General features: G+C 44.2%; 1 pseudogene; it reads left to right on the top strand.

Annotated features, from left to right (window-relative positions):
* The window catches only part of LOC122483524, a 31,358-nt pseudogene extending 24,238 nt beyond the window's left edge, over positions 1-7,120 (top strand).
* Positions 7,121-13,128: the final 6,008 nt, after the last annotated feature.

Here is a 13,128-nt window from a genome sequence, read left to right as displayed (position 1 = left end):
ATGTCATGCATCATTTTGCTTAGCTGCCTTCTCTTTGCTGCTTGATCTATTCATGCCTGGCCTCACCGGCAGTTCAGATGATATATCCCCATCTGGATCTAGGCATGCTCAGTGTCTCTGGGGAACCTTTCAGGAATAGGCTGCATAGATGAGATGTCTCCTGATTTTTTATTTTTCTGATATGTCAGAGGTGATCACATTTCAAAGGTACGCAGAAAGTCAGGGTCAGAACATGTGGCAAAGGTAACAACAGCAATAGTAAAAGAACCTTTTGGTGTCACACAAAGCATTTTTTTTGTCTGGGGGTCTGAGAGAGATGTTGCACTTGAAAAAAGAAATCAGCCAAGATTCGTTGGCCATGACTTAGAATTCAAAGATGATCTACGTAAAAAGGCAAAATGGGAAGAGCTTTTAAAAGTACTATTGTAAAATAACAATAAGCAGGCACCTATGATCTAGCCTGGAAAGTAAATGATGTCACTTAGTAGGTAGTTCTCATTAACTGTATGTCCCTAATTGAATGATACCATATGGATTATTAATTCTCAAAAAATTAAATGAATTCTATTATCTTAGTCCCCAAACCAGGCATCATTTATTGCTTAAAGTTTAGAAGTCAATTAACTAATGTTGCTTAATCAATCTTTAATACAGCAGATACTCCAGCGAATTAAAAGAAAAAAAAAAAAAGAAGCATCATTTTTCACTGTGTGAGGCTTGAACGCAGACAGGACAGGACACTGCCCAGATCTGGTCCTGTTTGCTCTGACTTTGCTCATACACAGCTAGCCCCCAATAAAAATGAGTCCTGGATGCCCTATTCTCAACTCGCTTCAAGCTTCTATCCTCTCCAGGCCCTCATGTAGCCCCTGAACCCTTGCCCTGCTCTCCGCTTTCAGACTGAATGCCGCGAATGGCTCTCCTGACTGTAAATCCTCCACTCTTCTCTTCAGCAGACTTTCACATGAGCTTCCACTTGGATCTACTCCTGGCTGACCAGTGTCCTTAAAACCAATCGTGGTCTCAGGGATGCCCCCTGATCCAGTCCCCTACAAGGGAGAATCAGACTCACTGCCTCCGCACCCCCCCTCCCCGACTCCAGATACACCTTCGAAGTTGCCATTTTTCCAATGTGCTTAACAGTAAGAACACAACAACATTGGTGTCTTGGTTATGAATTCAGAAGACCAGGAATTTTCAAGAGAAGGTAAAGAAGAAAGAAGAAAGGCTTCTGTTCACGGATGGGTCAATACTGAGAAGTCTTAATAGAAGAGGTTTGGACAGATGCAGATTTGTTACAGAGCATTGCTATTCAATCACAGGAATATTTGAGGCTCTCTAAAGGTAAATTATTGCAGGGGGAAATGGATTAAATCCCATCAGGCATTATCTTTGGCTTGTGAGAGGGAGACTGAGGAGGTGTAAATGACAGACAGTTTCTTAGCTCTCCCCTGGAAGTAAGAAATATGCCCAGAAACTGCAGTGGTTCCAAACCACAAAACACCTTCCTAGAGACATTCAGTGGAATGTGCTTGGGACTTTTTTTTTTTTCCACGCGAATGATAAACTGCCAAGCCGCTGGTTCCAGCTCTTACTAGGCACTATGTTAGCACTTCCTGTCCATGAACAGAGCGGCCCTGAGTGTTCAGGGGCATTCTTCTCCAGACGCTTAAAGGACGGTTTCGCCTTCATTTTGGTCCCTCAGCTCAGGTGTTCCTCAAAGGTTTCAGCTCTCCTTGCAGGGCCATTTAGTTCCCAAGCCTGTTTATTTTACGACGAAACACGTCCAAGTAAGTAGCTTGTGAAGCCACCTTTCCCAAATGACAGGACGGCCACTTCCCTCCCCCAGTAGCATGGTCTGGCCTCCTCTCTGTGCCCCACGTCCCCTGCACTGTTTTGATAGGCTTCTTCCCTAAGACACTTGGGGTGACTTCTCTTTCCTGTTTGCCCAAGGGATTGAAGGAAGCAGTCTTTACGCTCTTGAGTTTCAGGAGTCCTTGAGGAGGTCACAAAATGGCGCTCTTCATGGTCCAAATTGTTCCAACAAACCTCCCCTCCCTGAGGACAATGGCTTTTCGTGGATTTTCCTCTGGGGTTTTTGTAAACATGATTTACTCTGTGTATTATCATATACTTGGTGGCTAAGAACGACAGAAATGCATTGCCTCACAGTTGCGAAGGCCAGAAGTGTAAAAGCAAAGAGCTGGTGGTGTTGCACACCTCTGGGGCTCTGGAGAGAATCTGTCCTAGGCTTTTCTAGCTTTTAGTGGCTGTTGACACCCTTTAGTCTCCATCTTTAGCCTATGTGCCTTCTCTGTATGTGTCTATTCTCCTCCCCTGTCTCTTAAAGGGACACTCATCAGTGGACTCAGGTCCCACCCAGGTAATGTACGAGGATCTTACCTCAAGATCCTTAATATAATTCTATCTGCAAATATTCTTTTTCCAAATAAGGTAACAGGCACAGTGTCTGGGTATTAGGACACGGACACAGCTCTTGGGGGGCCACCGTTCAACTCACTACATCCCACATTCTGATGACAAATCTCCACACACAACTGACACTCCCCCTCACGTGTTCACCATAGACATCACATGGCCATTTTGAACCCAAGGCAGACCTGGTACCAAATTGCCATAGTTGGCTCTGCACACTCACGGAGAAAGGTGTGTGTGGTCTTTGCAGATAAAATCAGCTAGAGATGCTGGTGGCTCTAAAACTGGGACAGGTTAGCTAAGAGGTCTCTATGGGCAGCAACAGAGTCTCCCTAATGGATCCAGCTGGTTTCAAAGTTTGGGTGAAGGCTAAGACTTCTCCACAGCCACGTTTAGTTTTACCCCAGGCCAAGTCAACATACAGAGGCCTCTTCCTTTCTGTCACTTCCTCCACTATCGAAGTTCAAAACAGATCTCTGCGATACTTTCTTTCTTGGAAATCATGAGAACAAATAGATTAACAATCAGTACGGCTACAAAACATGTGAACAAAATAGATTTGGAACAGCAAACTCCCTATTCGGGCCTCTACTGACTATGTGTAACACATGCTGGCGTTCGATTACTCTGAATCCTTACTAAGTGGATGCCCTGCTTCCTACGCGTCTGGAGAGCTGACCCTGAGAAATACATGGAAAATGATCTTTTCCATCCATTCGTCCAACAGATCAATATGAAATGGCTCACTTATTAAGCACTTACTACATCATGGAGGATTAAAAGATGAGTCATAATAGCACCGAATCCTGTACAGAGACGTACAAAGTGCTTTCCTGCATACAGTCTCATGGGATCCTCAAAACAAACATGCAAGATTACTTGTGTAGTTGCCTTTTTGGAAATTATGAAATGGGAGCAAAGAAAGGGGAAGGGAATGACCAGTATTCTACAGGGAGTAAAAGGCAGGGCTGGACCGCAACGCAAAACACCTGCTCCCTGGCCCTTCCCGTGCTGTGCAAACAGTGCCTTCAAGATGAGTATCAGGTAAAGGAGTCCATCAGTCAGGGTCCCAGGAGGAAACACAACTCACTCTAGATGGTGCATATGAAAAGATTTTGATGAAAAGACCACATACAGAGGTGTGAGTGTGTTACAGGAATTAACAAGGGCTTTTGAGGCATCCACACGGCAGCAACAAATGGTAAGCCACTTGTACTAATTCTACAGCTGAATGAACAAAGGGAGGAAGGAGTGTAACCGGAGCCTGATGACAGGTGAGGAGTAAAAGGGCCACTTGGCAGAAGCTGCAATGTTGGAGGGAGGCAGCTAGTGGCACAGATGCAGTGCTAATGCAGGGAGAGAGAAGGAAGGTCACTCCTCCCCAACCTTGATCTTCCTAATGGTACCTCTCACGAACTGAAGTCAAGTGGAAGCTGGCCAACAAGGGAACCAGCTGACAAAGTGTTTGAGGATCAGTATCCCAGAGCATGAAACAAGGTAGAGAAAGGCACAGAGTGCATCTGGGTGAAGGCTGGGGTGGTGCAAACAGACAACCGGCCCCGAAAGATAAAACATGTACATAAATAACAGAATCCAGATGGAGGAGAGAATTTCCAATGGACAGGTGAGTAGGTAGGTTAGTGTGAGCCTGGGAATCAGGGAAGCCTTCATCAAGAAGTGCTGTGGGCGGGTCTTGAAGAAAAGGTAGAAATCTAGAGATACAGAGATAGGAAAAGTGGTATTTTCAGGGAGAATGAACAGTACAACAAAGGCACGCACACATGATATGTATGGGGTTGGGAGCGCCTGTGTGGCGAATAAAAATCATTCTTCTGCTTGGAATATGACTAAAGGAAGGGGGAATGAGGCTGGAAGGTAGGTTGAGCCCTGGAAGCACGGAGCCTAAAATGCTCTGTGAAGGAATTTGACTTTTATTCCGGGGGCAATGGAGTCCCAGTGGCCGTTCTGTCAGGGGGAATATTTAGAGAGGTTAATCCTCTAAAGCAGAGAGCATAGACCATATAGAGGAAGGAGAGTGTTGTTTTATGGAAGAAGCGTGGCTGAAAGGCTGGCTTCGTCTTTTGCTTGAACTGAAATAAGTCACCCCAGGAAGATCTTTACGAGATCCTTTGTCCCATTTGCCTTTGTTCCTAGTCTTTAAAAATCAAGTTCAGGCTCAGTTAAATATTCAGTTGACTGGTCAGTTAGTTGAGTCTACTTGTGCCAAAATTTAAGAGGCATCATTGAGAAAACAGTAAATTCCATGAGAAACCTAGACAGGAATAGATTTCCTAATACCACAGCCCAAACACCCAAGAGCGGTCCGGCTCCACTGCTATGGTGTGGTGGGAAGGTGCAGGGGTCACCTTCTCTTTTCTTGGAGTAAGGTACTTTTATTTGTCTGCTGTTTTCTCTTTTTAGCTACTGTTTAACTACTGGTCTAATATTTTTTTGGTAGCCACTTATCTCCTTAAGGAATCAAGAGAATCAACCCTCTATTCCAAGATTGTTTGTTTTGTCTTGTCCTAATAGAAGTTTGGAATGTGTAACATTAAAAAAAATATTTTAATGTTTATTTAGTTTTGAGAGAGAGAGAGAGAGAGACAGAGCACGGGTGGGGGAGGAGCAGAGAGAGGGGGAGACACAGAATCCGAAGCAGACTCCAGGCTCTGAGCTGTGAGCACAGATCCCGATGCGGGGCTCGAACCCACAAACCATGAGACCATGACCTGAGCTGAAGTTGGATGTTTAACCAACAGAGCCACCCAGGTGCCCCAAGGAATGTGTGACTTTTATACAGCCATGTTGTCTACATTCCAGGAAGCAGGGCTCTTCCAGATACTTTTACAAAAGTCCAAACCTCTTTCAATCTGGTTCCAGTTGCTGCAGAATTCCAAACGGAAGGAAATGGTAAAGAGAGTAGACAGGCTGCAATGTGCCAAGTCCTAGGATGTTGCCAGACAGACACTCATGAGTGAAGAATTATTGCAGAGCCACAGAACCCCACAGAAACGTCTATGCTCACAGTTGATCGACTTCAGAAAAACTCGTTGGTTTTCTGATCCCCAGACTTTTGGAAGGAAGCATACCATATAAGACACTGACTGAATTGTTTTTCCCTTATCTCATTTTGGGCATTATGCAGATAAGAACACTGAGTCTGCAGATGATCCTGATTTAAGCACCCACTAGCTGTGTAATCTAAGACCAGCCACTTAATCTTTTTGAGCCTCAGATTCCTCATTTGTAAGATGAGCAGGATGATGTTCATGCCACAGTATTAAGACCAAATGGTAAAGTCTGTTGTCCTGCTTTTTAAAACACTGTAGCAACTTGTACAAGTGGTAGCTTGTTATGATTGCTATAATTTCTTGGGAATATATCTGTTTTAATTCATCTGGTTAGAAAGGGTGACAATGGGGCTTAGGAATCTACTGGCTATCTCTCTGTACCTTGGACATTGGTCTTTAGAGAAGTGGAAAAGGATGCTATGTAATTCATTCTTCAAAAATTGTCTGATTCCCTGGTGACGTGCTGTGGGACACACAGTGATGAGTAAACACAGTCCCTCTGCTTTGGGGGCTTACAGTACAGTGGATAAATGGATGGATAGATGGATAGATAGATAGACAGACAGATAGATAGATGTGGAGATCGACAGAGATAGATTGTCGATGTGGGTATGGAAGCAAATGTAGGTGGAGCTGTAGATATAGATGTAGATGTAGATACCGAATGCCCTGTCCCACATTAATTTTGCTGATGAGTGGCCTTTGCAAATAAAGCTTTGGTCTCCACTGCTTTGATGACAATGGACATGGCTATGAGATTGGAAAATGAGGGTTTCAGCCAGAAAAACAGGTCTATCGACAGTCATGCTTGACTAAGTACTTGCTAGGTAATTTCCTTCATAGACATTTGGCATAAGAGTTCTTCAAACTTTACTGAAAGCAGATAAAAGGTAGTTCCCTCACTACGCATATAGGAATCTGTCCCACTTTTGTCCTGGTTAGTGAGCGCAGTATCATAGAATCTTGGATGTAAAAAGGAAAATCATTTAAAAGACTAGAGAACAAAATCTAACATTTTTACCTTATGAGTTTTTCCTAGGGTACTTGAAAAAAATAACAACGATGTGGCCTCCCGTCTGCTCTGCTTTCCCTTGCCTTTGAAGAGAACAGTCACCACAGTCATGGCAGGGATTTTGCGCTCAATAGCTCAATAGTTCAGAGGCCCCCAGACGGACTCCAAACTGTAACAAAAGGTGTGGAGTCTCTCATTTGTACGGACCGGATTCGTCACAAATTTACCAAGAATTCCAGATCAAGTATTTCAGCCTTCACCTGCAGATCATGAAAACTATGGTGGGGATCCACAGCGCCCTCATAAACTATGTATTGTTACCAGAATAAAGAGTACAAAGAGACATCCATATTGGGGAAAAGACATAATAAAGATGCTTGGATTAGAAAAAGCACATACTCCTCAAGTTCACAAGGATATCCCTTCAGGGAGTGCAAGACTGAAAGTGGTTAAACATTTGGTAAGAATCAATTCCCTGAAGGTGCCACAAAGACTTCCAACAGAGGCGGACATGTCTGACATGTGCGTCCAGAGCACTGGGGGATTAGTGGTGTGGTGGCATCTAATAAATCCTGTGGATCAGGAAGCAGTTAAGTCCTAATGCCAGAGCAGTTTCATATGTAGAAATGTAAATCATTTTTTTCTTTAAAAAATTTTTTTGTAATGTTTATTTATTTTTGATAGAGAGAACACAATCAGGGGACGAGAAGAGGGAGAGGGAGACATAGAACCTGAAGCAGGATCCAGGCTCTGAGCTGTCAGCACAGAGCTCAACACGGGGCTCAAACTCACGGACTGTGAGATCATGACCTGAGCCGAAGTTGGACGCCCAACCGACTGAGCCACCCACGCGCCCCTAAAAATGTAAATCATTTTTATTTAAAGATAGAAAGTGTTCGCATTAAAATATATTTTAAATACTAATCACTTGCTAAAACAACAACAACAACAACAAGATTAATTCTTATTTTTTTAGTTAGTGGTGTCATTTGGCACTATGTATCTGAAGGCACCCTTTGGAAACACAGACCTGGCTTTACAGACCCTAAAAAATGATCCATTTCTTTAACAGACTGTATTCACATTAAAAGAAATAAACTTCAACAGAATAAAGACTGGTTGAGGCACCAAGGATAAAATAATCTGCATTTGTTAAAACATCTTAAGGTATTTTTATGGCAAAAAAAAAAAAAAAATGGAGAGAGAGAGAGAGAGAAAGAAAGAAAAAGTCAGGAAAGATAAGATTTAGATTTCTGCCCTTCAGCAAGACCCAGCACTTTGATTAACTCCACCTGGAGAAGAGAAGGCTTATGAGGATCCTGAGTTATCCCCAGCGAGACACTGTGTACAAGATGTGATTTTTGGGATCTGTAGACAAAGTTTCTGTGAATTGGCTCCCACGTGTGCTAACTAGCTTGCCAAATGGTGAAGAAAAAAATCCGCAACATTTACCTTTGATTTGGGGATCTTTGGGATGTTTTCTCTGAACGAAATAATATCCCATCTGGGCATTCTGGATACTACAGAATAAAATCAACCATTTAAAAAAGTAAGTGGGGAGAGATATCATGAAGAAAAATATGCGATAAAGTTGGGAGTAGGGTGAGTGAAAAAGGAAAGTGTGCACATGTGTGGACACAAAAAACAGCCACCTGTAAGCACATAGGTGTGTGTCTCCCCTTCCCACCCCAGCCCCACAGACAGATCAGGGATTGCCCTCTTCGAGAAGAGCACTGAAATAATTACACAAAATGTCATCACTGAGGGGAAGTTTAGAGATCATCTGGTCAAAGGTTTCTAAGCTCTGTTGTTGTTTTTTTTAAAGTGATGGACACTTTTCTTCGAATGAAATCTTACATGGAAGCCCCACGTGTACATGAAATTGATCAAAGTAGAACTTCTCTAGTTGAAGCAGGGACTCAGAGCCCCACTCAGATTATCCTCACCTCTGCAGAAAGCAGGACACCATGACATAGTTTGAAAACCACACATCTCCTCATTTTATTCATGTGAGAGCATGACAGTTAGAGCCCAGAGGGGTGATGGGATGTGCCCAAGACCATACAGCAAGTTTGCAGCAAAAATAAGACCACTGCCCCACCTTCCCAGTTCCTCGTTGTGATTTCTTCCCACTGCATCAGTCTGTGTCAGTCTGATCATTATGATGAGGTTTATTTAAACTTTCTGGTGGAAATATTTCATATGTTCCACATAAATTTTAACCAAGTATTGAGTACCTGAGCCATATATTTTTTTAACTGTATCTTTCCTTTGAAGGCTCACTCAAGGCTCTCTCCTCAAGCTCTTTTTGGATATACAAAATTACCAGGTGCCATTTTTAACAAACTTGCTGACAGGCATGCCTCCTAAATTGTGACAACAAAGGAGTGAGAACCGATGTTTTGAGGTGGGGCATATCCCATTCTTTCCCCCCCAGTAAAAGGCACCAAAAAACCCAGGTATAATCTCTGAACCCAGTCTTACCGCCATCAAACCAGAAGGAAGGAGAGCAGTAACATGAACCACCCCAACTTTCATTCTTTTCCAGGACCGTCTTCCAGTTGAGTTGTGAACTAGCACTAAAATCACTGACAGGCAGGTGAGCAGCTGGAGATATTGGTATTAAAGAGCCTAACTAATTGGCAAACTAGCCAACCAGACCCAGGATTGTCAAGAATTTAAAATTGCTTTGAAGAACTATTTCTTGGTCATCTGCTCTGCACTGTTATTTTCTCCAAGAAAAGATGAGAGAGGGCAGGGGTGATATGATTATCAGGTAACACGTGACACCCCCCACCGTTTTCACCATCCGAGTTACAGGAGAGAAGCACCCACTCAGTGCAATGAGGGAGGGTCCCAATGTGAGAGAAGCATGAGGTCGCAATGCGCAATTCCAGACAATGACTTTGTCAGGATATCCATTTTGTCTTTTGGCGTGACCTGAATTTTGGGACCAGGATAAAGCACGACAAGAGGCATGTAACAACGAGGGTTCTCCAGAGAAACGAAACCAATAGGAGATATTTATTTACAGTCAACCCTTGGATTGCGAGTAACTTGTTCTGCGAGTGTTCTGAAAGACGAGCAAACATTTCTAACAAATTTTAACTTGATAAATAAGTTATGTCATGCAACACGAGTAGTATGTGACACCAAATGTGACACGATCACAACTGAGCCAATGGTTCTTGAAATTCGTTTTGATATACAGCGCTTTGGATTACAAGCATGTTTCTGGAACAAATTATGCTCGCAGACCAAGGTTTTACTTACTTATTTATTTTAAGGAATTGGTTCACATGATTATAGAGGCTGAGAATTCCTAAGATCTTCAGTCCGAAGGCCTGAGAACAGGGAGGGCTGATACTATAAGTCCCGGGTTGAGTCTGAGTCCACAGTCAGTAGATGACTGGTGTCCCACCTTGAAGATGTTCAAGCGGAGAAAGTGAATTCTCTCTCACGCAGCCTTTTTGTCCTATTGGTGCCTTCAGTGGACCTCAACCCACATAGAGGACAACAATCTGTTACTCAGACCACTGATTCAAATGTTAATCTCATCCAGAAACAGTCTTGCAGATACACTCCAGAAAAATGTTTAACCAGGCATCTAGGTGCCCCCTGACCAAGTCAAGTTGACACACACAGTTAACCATCACAAGGCCTGAGGAAGCAGGAAGGTTCTCAGCAGGTGTGCCCCTGAAAGCATGTCACTACAGACACAAACTGGAGTCTATCTCAGTAGGTGTCCAGAGCCCATTCCGGAGCCCAACATGACTGAGGATGAGGCCACTCCGACAAGCCCTAGACTTGACTTTAACATTCCTCTTGAATGAAGCCATTGTCCATATGGGAAGAAATATAGAAAGGATTTAAAAAAAAGTGTTCTGGAGCATTTTTAGGTTCTTCGGTTAATAAATGTGGGGAGATGTGGAGAGGCAAACTTGGAAACAAGTCTCACAATGATTTGGCAGGACAAACAGCAGGCTGTTGACAGCTTCTTGACTTGGCTTCAATGGCATAATAAGGGGACACCAGTTTCAGACATTCATCTGCAAATAAGGTCCCAGGGCATGGAGAAGACTGAAAGGCTGACTTTTCTTTAGAACAAGTTGATTATTTGATGTTAATGGATATTCTAACCATTTCTCATTAGAAGCTGCTTCCGAATAAAAGAGCCTAAAGGAGTCTATCCCCTTGCAAGATCTGGCAAGCGATGTAAGGCAGGGGTCCTTCAATGATCATTTCTTTAAAGGATTTTTGCTGTCCTGGTTTGTCTGAATTGGCCTCTTAGGCACAAGATTTGGCAAAGATCCATAATTCACTCATTTTCCTAACTTGCTTCAAGCAATCATAATTTTCCATTGACCTAGAATTCCTCCAGCTCGGGACAGACCTCAGCCCAACAGAGAACCAGCAGAGAGCCTGAATGCCCACTGAACTGAAAGATTGTTGATGCTTGCACAACACGGATTTGAACTGGGCAGGCCGGCTTACACACGGGTTTTTATTTTTATTTTTTGATAAATGCAGTACAGTAATGTGAATGTATTTTTTCTTCCTTACGATTTTCTTTTTTTTTTTTTAATGTTTATTTATTTTTGAGACAGAGAGAGACAGAGCATGAACGGGGGAGGGGCAGAGAGAGAGGGAGACACAGAATTGGAAACAGGCTCCAGGCTCTGAGCCATCAGCCCAGAGCCTGACGCAGGGCTCGAACTCATGGACCGCAAGATTGTGACCTGGCTGAAGTCGGACGCTTAACCGACTGCGCCACCGAGGCGCCCCTCCTTACGATTTTCTTGATAACATCTTTTCTCTAGCTGACCTTACTGTAAGAAAACAGTATGTATACATATAACATAACGATATATGTGTTAATCAACCGATTATGTTGTCGGTAAGGCTTCTGGTCCACAGTAGGCTATTAGTTAAGTTTTGGGGGGAATTAAAAGTTATGTGCAGACTTTTGACTGCACGGGGTGGGGGATGACATGTCTAAGCCCCGCGTTGTTCAGGGGGCCACTGTACTATCCCTTTAATGCTGCATGACCAGGTATATTTACACAAGGATTCCCTCTACTTAGTAAACATCAGGTTTTTGACATAACTCATCCCTAAGCCACTTGTCAAGAACCTGCGGCAGGCAAATTTATCTCATAACCAGCTTAAATTGACAATATAAAACAGAAACCATCAAGTCTGTGAAAAAGCCAGACTTAACGGGGGAAAGACAGACAGGTCTTTGGTTCTAAACCTGGATATAAGTGAAAAATCAGAATATTAATCGTCTGAAAGGACTACCCTGCCTCCCTCCCCCATTTTCCTGACCCCTCCAGGATACTCAGGAAATGGCATGTTTCTGCTGGGTTGGGTGATTGAGGGGAACAAATCTGAATTATAAAGTGTTACAGGCTCTTGGAAGAAGGAAGGTGCTGTCAGAATAAAAGATGCTGTACTTCACTCTCTCTGTGGCATTTGTATATAAGTCCACAGTTTGTGACCTGTTTTATAGTTGGCTGACTGCTCTCTCCTCCCTGCTCTTATTAAACAAAAGACTTGCAGGTTCTGGAAAGTACTGGCTACGATGCAGCCACGCCCCGTCATCCCAGCCGTGCTGTGATGTGCCGAAAAGAGCCCCAGGTTGGAGGCAGAGAGCAGCTCTGGCCACTGTGGGGTGCCTGCAACGGGCTCTGGACAAGGGTGGCCCAGGGTAGCAAGGGAGGCTGCTGGGGGAGGAATGTGTGGCAGTTACGTCACAGAGGCTTCATCAACTTCTCTTCCCCCCCCCGCCTCCCCCCCCCCCCCCCGCTGAGACTCGGACCCTCCACTTTCTGTCACCTACGTCTCTCTTCCATCTACGACCAACTTGTCTCTATTTTATCACTTCAGATTCATTCAATACACATTTATTAGGCACCTGCCACTGCTCTTCAGCGCGCCTCAGTCTACCCTTCATCCTCACTGCCCTCACTGCTCTGGACAAGGGCACCTGTCTGTTGTTCCCAGCGCTCTCTCTGTGGCATCTGAGAGCACTGATCTTGGCACGTTTCATAAAATTTGCTCACCCTTTGCCTTCCTTAATAACCCTCTCCCTTGGTGTTGCTCCTTCCTCCGATGCCTCCCTCTGGGCCTCCTTCTCGTGCCTTGTCCTTTTTCAGCATTTAGTGTGGATACGTCCCAGAGCGACATTCCGAAGCCTCTTCTACTTCTACACACTGCCCTGGCTCGCCCCATGACTTCCCAGGGTGTCCCCCATCATCTACAATGCAGAAAACCTGGGGGGCCACATCGCTAGCCCAAACGTCTCTTCTGAACTGCAGACATGTTTCGTCAGCTGCTTGCACAACACAACCATCTGTCCCAGTGAGCAAGGCTGCGTGACAAGTCACCCCCAAACCGAGCGGCATAAAACAACCATGGACTGGGTCAGGAGCTCAGGGCACAGGAAAGGCACTTGTTTCTGCTGTATGACGTGTGGAGCTTCACCTGGGAGAAGTGAAAGGCTGGAGTGATTTAACAGCTGAACAACGGAATAACCTGGAAGCACCTCCACTCATATGTCTAGTGGTTGGTGTCTGTGATGATGTCACGTGTCTGTTGGCTGCAATC

This window comes from Prionailurus bengalensis, chromosome D1, assembly GCF_016509475.1.
Source record: "Prionailurus bengalensis isolate Pbe53 chromosome D1, Fcat_Pben_1.1_paternal_pri, whole genome shotgun sequence".
Lineage (NCBI taxonomy): Eukaryota > Metazoa > Chordata > Mammalia > Carnivora > Felidae > Prionailurus > Prionailurus bengalensis.
This window is presented reverse-complemented; position numbering and strand designations above follow the sequence as displayed.